The sequence below is a fragment of the Hermetia illucens genome, chromosome 1 (assembly GCF_905115235.1).
Source record: "Hermetia illucens chromosome 1, iHerIll2.2.curated.20191125, whole genome shotgun sequence".
Taxonomy (NCBI): Eukaryota; Metazoa; Arthropoda; class Insecta; order Diptera; family Stratiomyidae; genus Hermetia; species Hermetia illucens.
Genome location: NC_051849.1, coordinates 61219620 through 61225816, shown reverse-complemented (window position 1 = coordinate 61225816; position 6197 = coordinate 61219620). Strand labels below are relative to the sequence as shown.

Here is a 6197-nt window from a genome sequence, read left to right as displayed (position 1 = left end):
CCAAAAAAATTTGTATATATCCATACTTTGTAGATTATTTAAATCGATCATCTGCCAGTTTGATAGGGGGCCCAAAACTCAGAACGGACGTTGGACAGAAAATTGTCATTCCAGAGCTCTTGGCCAGCGTAACATTGCTCAGCATCAATCTAATCTCAGCATGAACACGGGGCTGATGGTCGGTACCTTGAAGTGTAAAAGGTGCGCAAAGGTAACAAGCCGACATCAGTCGTTATTGTTAGGTGATCGCGGACGGTTTAAATTCAAACTGAATTCACCGCGATCCAGATTCTGCATATAGAACCCAGTTAATATCATCTTTTCCTTCAGTGTACAATTCCTACCCGATAACCTGAAATTTTGTCCGCGATCTTAGTTATTAATGAATGGTGCGCATCATATCTGTCGGATTAGTGATGCAGAAGTGATATCAGCGGTGTCGCCGGAGTGACTTCATTCTTTCATACAGGTGCAATTTTAATTAATGATATTCCCCGCCGCGTACGTACACTACTAGATTTACTGCGATTGAGTGAGTTGTTTACGGTTGGGTTGCATTTCAGTACACATGTGCGCTACTATTCCAACAACAACATTTTAATTATTACACCAGAACAATTTCACTGAAGATTCTCTCGTAGTGTGGGATGATTTTTGTTTTTTAATTGCAAGTCTAGCGAAAAGTTAAATATTTCATTTTTGCGATCAAATCTTAATATTTTGGCAGTTTGTAGGAGCGTACAGACATCGGTTTTAGTAGATTTTTGTGACCAAAAGTTAGGAATGCTATGGTCAGTTACATGTTTTCAAGGATGATCAAACCATTACCCAAATTGGTCATATCCAAACCTGGTTTTTGTTACTGTAATGTATATGTTATGAACAAATTGTCATCTTCGGACCTTGAAATTCCGCGCGACGAAATATGTTTAGTCAATTGATTCAGAATTATGATTTTTAAGAAATAAAATATTAACAGAAATGAATAACATCTAAAATAATAATCTGAAAATAGAGTGCCAATGTATGTATGTAACCACTAAATAATTGGGATAGTCAAAGTCCACCAATTTCATATACATACTATAAAATGGTAGAATTTTTGCGATAACGTATCCTTACACCCTTTTTCCAACCCCATTGAAAGCACTGAAGAAGGGTACAATTAAGTATTCATTTTGTTGTGTTGGGTATATTTTGACTGATTCCTCCCTAATCAATGAAAATTCTGTTCTTAGAACTTTTTTTCATTCTTTCTCAAAAGTGTTGAGCATTTTTCCGGAGGTTTATCTTGAAGTACAATCCTGATAATCGAAGCAAAAAATAACTAAGATTAGTTTTATAGATAGTTAAGTTTGTTTTCGTTTTATAATGAGTCAGTTAAATTATTTCCTCCCTGGATCCATGTGCTCTTTGGGAAGTCCGGACATGTTGCTAGTTTTCTAAGCCAGACAATATTCTATCTAGTTGGCTCCTGTTTTTTTATTTGGACCATTTAATTTCAATCCGTCATTTGAATCCTTTCCTTGAACTCTGGAGTTTGACTAGAGTTTCCTTCGGACTAAAAATCCAAAGCGCCAAAATGGTTATGTCAACGATTTGCACTTGCACTGATTTAACCTTTCAAGGATGTGATATAAATTTAAAGCCTACAAAACTCAATTTAATATCTTTCTATTATATTAGCAGTGTAATACCGGACAGTTGGAAGTTTTAGGTCTCGATTTCTCCATTTACCATGAGGCATCGGTTATCCTTGGCAATATTTTTTATTGAGCTATGTAGTAGCTGAGTATTTACTCGCCGGTCCCCAGAGTTAAGCTTTATGAGTCCAGACAGGCTTCAAAAAAGTAGTAAGCGTAGAGTATTTGCGAGAGAGCCAATGTAAATTTGTCGCTTTAAGATTTAGTTGCCATAGTTGGCTTCGATGAATTTCGTCACCCTGAGATTCATCTCGAGATATTGAACATCGCTGACCTCGGGGACAGCAACGAATGAACCTGTTTCCCTGAAATCAAAAACTGGTAATGGAGATACTGTTTTTTTTCAGATAGATATTTCGGATGGCAATATTCACCTAAGCGGAGTTGCTCAATTTTATTCAGGAGGAAATAACCTGTGTTCCCCGAATTTTTGAATAACCGAAATCTTCAAAGTTTTCCAAGCCTAGAACCGCAGTAACCCATTGAAAACGTAAGTTAAGTAAATTACCACTATGCTTGCCAGTTTTACAATTACTTCTCCTGTAAGGACGTCATGTCCTCGGGCTTCCGCTGTTCGTGAGTTATCCTTCAGTTTTATACGAGATTCACATTGTGGTGGACTTTCTAAATTGAGCAGTCGGACGCTGCTGAAATGACTCAAATGTGTTTCAAGATTCGAATCGAGATTTTATTTGAGAACCATATTAATTTTTTGGTAGCTGCTGCTAACTACAGTTTCATCGATCCTTTTTAAGGTTTTGTGTAAAACAAAACCTGATTAAAATCGATTCAATGTCTGTCTGTCTGTCTGTCTGTCTGTCGCACGCACTTTTCTCCAAAACGGCTAAACCGATCCCAACGAAATTTGGTAGACAGATGGGAACTATGAAATCCCACGCATACAGCGAGTGGCATAAATTTAGCAGGAGTTTAAAGGGGGGCTCCCCATAAATGCGAAGGGGGGATTCAAAAATTTTTTCACCGGATATAGTCGTGTAGGGCATCAAATGAAAGGCCTCGATTTGTACTTTCCGAAACTGACATTAGTTTTGGCATAGATTGCACAGTGCGTGAGTAAGGAGTCAAACTGTACGCGCTTGAAGTGAGACAGGACTCATTTTCCGAAACTATCCAGCCTTAAAATCCGAAAAAAATTAGGGTGGTGCGCCTAGATGAAATCTAGGCCTCAAAATATGTCCCATCCCGATATCCGCTCAAATAAACTTACTAATGATATATTACTACTTTTTAGAAATTTACTAAAAAAGCCCCCTTAGGTTCATCCTAGGACTTCCAAATTTTGCACTAGCATAGAGGACAATATTTAGTATATACCTGCTAAATTTCGTGGAAATCTGGTCATTAGCACCAAAGTTATAGCAGTTCAAACTTAGCAATTTCGCGCGAATTTACCGCTTCCAAAGCCATGCAAATCAGATGCTGACGTCATAATTACCCGGAGTAATTGAAATTCGAGTGAAATATTAAAATTCCATTCAAGAAGAATCTAATTCTCCCTAACCCTTTTTTGTATTTGATGTTGGTTAAATTGCTAATAATATTAAACTCAGAGTGTGAAGCGTGTGAGGTTGATTATCATCAATACAGGGGTTTCCATCAAATTGAGGGCAATGGAATTTTTAGCTATATTACACGGAGCTGTCGTGCACTCGTCGTTCCTCACATCCTTTTATTTTTCTTCAACCTTTAGTTCACAAGCGGGGTCGGCTCGTAGTGATAGATTTCGTCATTTCATTTTATCAAATGCCTGATCAGGATGTAATCGGGAGACCTTTAAATCCCCATCCAGCGTATCAAGCCACCATTGTTTTGTTCTGCTTTTTGGTTGCTTACCATTGCTTTCGATGTTCTGACCAATACTGGTTGTTGAATTCTCGTTAGCGTGAATTACGTGACCACACCATCGAAAACGCCTCTCTTGCAGTTTTTCCACGATCGATGTAAACCCATATCGATCGCGGATATTCTCATTTCAGACGAAATCAAAACGTGTCACGCCACCAGTGCAATGCACCATCTTCGTCCCCATTGCCGCAAGACGCCGTTCATTGTCCTTTATAGTCGGCCAACACTCAGAACTTATAAAGAGCAGTAGACGGACGACATTGCAGTAAATTTTAAATTTGGGACGTGCGCTGATACGTCGATCGCAAAGAGCACCAGTTGGGGAATGCCACTTCATCCAGGTTGCATTAATGCGTGAAACAATTTCATTACGCAGTTCTCCATTGGCTGATAGCATTGACTCGAGATATTTAAATCGCTCAGTTCTGGTAATGGCAGTAACCTGCCCTTCGAGATATTTAAATCGCTCAGTTCTGGCAATGGCGGTAACCTGCCCAGAACTGAGCGATTTCAATATCTCGGGTCAATGCTATAAGCCAATGGAGAACTACGTGATGCTCCTCTCATAGGGAAACACAAAACCTTTTATACCTGAAGCGTCAAGTTTCCGGTTTCCCGACTTGTTTAATATTCTCTTTCTACTTGCCGGACTGAATCTCATCAAATGATTTAAGTATTTACTTTGTCTTGCTTGTTCGCTACGGGATACAGTGCTTTCCTACTAGGATAAATACCTCATTGAAACCCTTTTGAACTTTGTTCACTTCGGGTCGAATGAAAAGTCTGTTTGGTACGTTTTTTAAAGTTATATAATTTGATAAAGTGCAAAGGTCAATCAATGATATATTTTCCGTTTTATTTCAAGACCTTTTGCTACCTTTCGTTGAACTTCATAATTTCCCGTTCCTAGAAGATCCTGTGTTTATTGGCGGAAAACTTAAGAAGATGATGATTTACCGTCTCAACTGAATTTAGCGTTACTCCATTCGAAAAGTTTTGAAAAAGCGAACAACATAGTCGTGATGGGACACAACTCCTTTACGATTAAGTAGGTGCGGGTCGATGAGAGGTGCATTCAAATTGTCCAATTACCGACAATATTCTTCCGAATTGATCAGGATCACATCTTTCGAATTGCATCGCACTGACAGCAAAACTTTCCTTTGATGAAGTTCTGCTTTTGAAATAGTTTAAGGCGGATCTTCACGTCGAGAGAAAGGCCGTTTGCGTTACATACTCTTGTAGACGATTCACATCTTATCACCAGTTGTCATCCTTTTCAAAAACCGCCCCACTGAGTGAATATTCTTGAATTCATGAAAAATCCGTATATCAAACTTGGCCTAGTGAAGCGGCTTTAGGAGAAAGTGAAAACTTTTCTGACTAACCTTGAATATTTCTGTCATGTTTTGTGCCACGTAACGTAGGTTTCACTTGATCCCTGCCACGATTTTATCGCTAACAATCTCGGTGGGACATCCTGACCAATAACGTGTTTCAACCGTAGAAAAAGAGCATTTTTCATAAGCAAATTCCCATTGATCAAAAGCCTGCTGCAGATCAGGCTTTTAATAGAGCCTAATGGCGAAACCGCTCACAAAAAGCCGACCCCACTTGCGAACGGGACAAAGACAGAAGAACAAGAAGATGGTTAAAATGCACAGTTCAGTCTTTCATTTTCAGCTTGTTTTGTAGTCTATAAAACTCAACTAAATTGCTCAAGTTTTTCTAAACAATAATGCTTAATCGGTCAATCGTGAAACTACATATGACGAAGTACCCTAGTGATGCCAACAGAGTATCAGCCCCATCTCTTAAAAAAAACACAATCTCTTTTTACTCAATCCAAAATTTTTGAAAGGTCAGTCAATTGGGCAGTTTGCAAACTTCTACCCTATGATTGTGCAGTGTGAGTTGCTCAATATTTAACCGACGGTCTCTATAATGCCCACATACGATGAATTACATATTTTGCAGAAACTAAAATATTGCGCCATAATATTGAATCTGCAGGGACCGCTTAAAATGTTTAGGGAATTTTATCATCACTTGACAATGGTCCAAAGGAAAATCATAGCTCGCTTAGTATTTTAAAATTTAATGTTCTTATAATATCGAAATCCAAAGTCTGGGGTTTTTGCTGCTTAGTTGACCAATATGTAAGTTCTGAGAGTTGTCTCGCTGTGGTGCCTAGTACTACACGTATTACGTCATGAAACATATTGACGATATGAAGTGGGTTATTGCTGCCTTAAGCGGTACGAAAAGTTCCTCTAGATACTGAAAACCATTGTCTGCAGATGCGGCGCTCTTTTGGAATAGATCTTACAACCTTAGCATACCTGACCATTGGCGGGTTATTTGACTTTCTGGTTTTGTTTTTGTTGAGAATGCAGGGAGTCCTGGGTCCGCATCCACTTGATGATGGACCGGGTCACCTGGGAAGCAACTGACTTCCTCTCTTGTGGTTCACGGACCCCTCTTTTTTCTGGTTTGTTTGTTGTGAAAGTGAAAGTGTTTTTATTATTCGGTATTCTGCCAAGTTACATGCGTGGCTGAGGGTTCGTCTTGATATGTATTATATTTTGGACAATCTTGGTCATGATCATGGCGTGTTACCCCACTGGT

The 6197-nt window shown here is 38.9% G+C and overlaps 1 protein-coding gene across 2 annotated transcripts in view; it reads left to right on the top strand.

Annotated features, from left to right (window-relative positions):
* Positions 1–242: 242 nt before the first annotated feature.
* Positions 243–6197, top strand: part of LOC119646246 — a 115745-nt gene continuing 109790 nt past the window's right edge. The window contains exon 1 of one of the 2 annotated variants that reach the window (XM_038046641.1): positions 243–532. The gene's annotated coding sequence lies outside the window, so the exon portion shown is untranslated. Of the gene's footprint in view, positions 571–6197 lie in introns of both variants that reach the window. The other variant, XM_038046640.1, reaches the window with a different exon arrangement.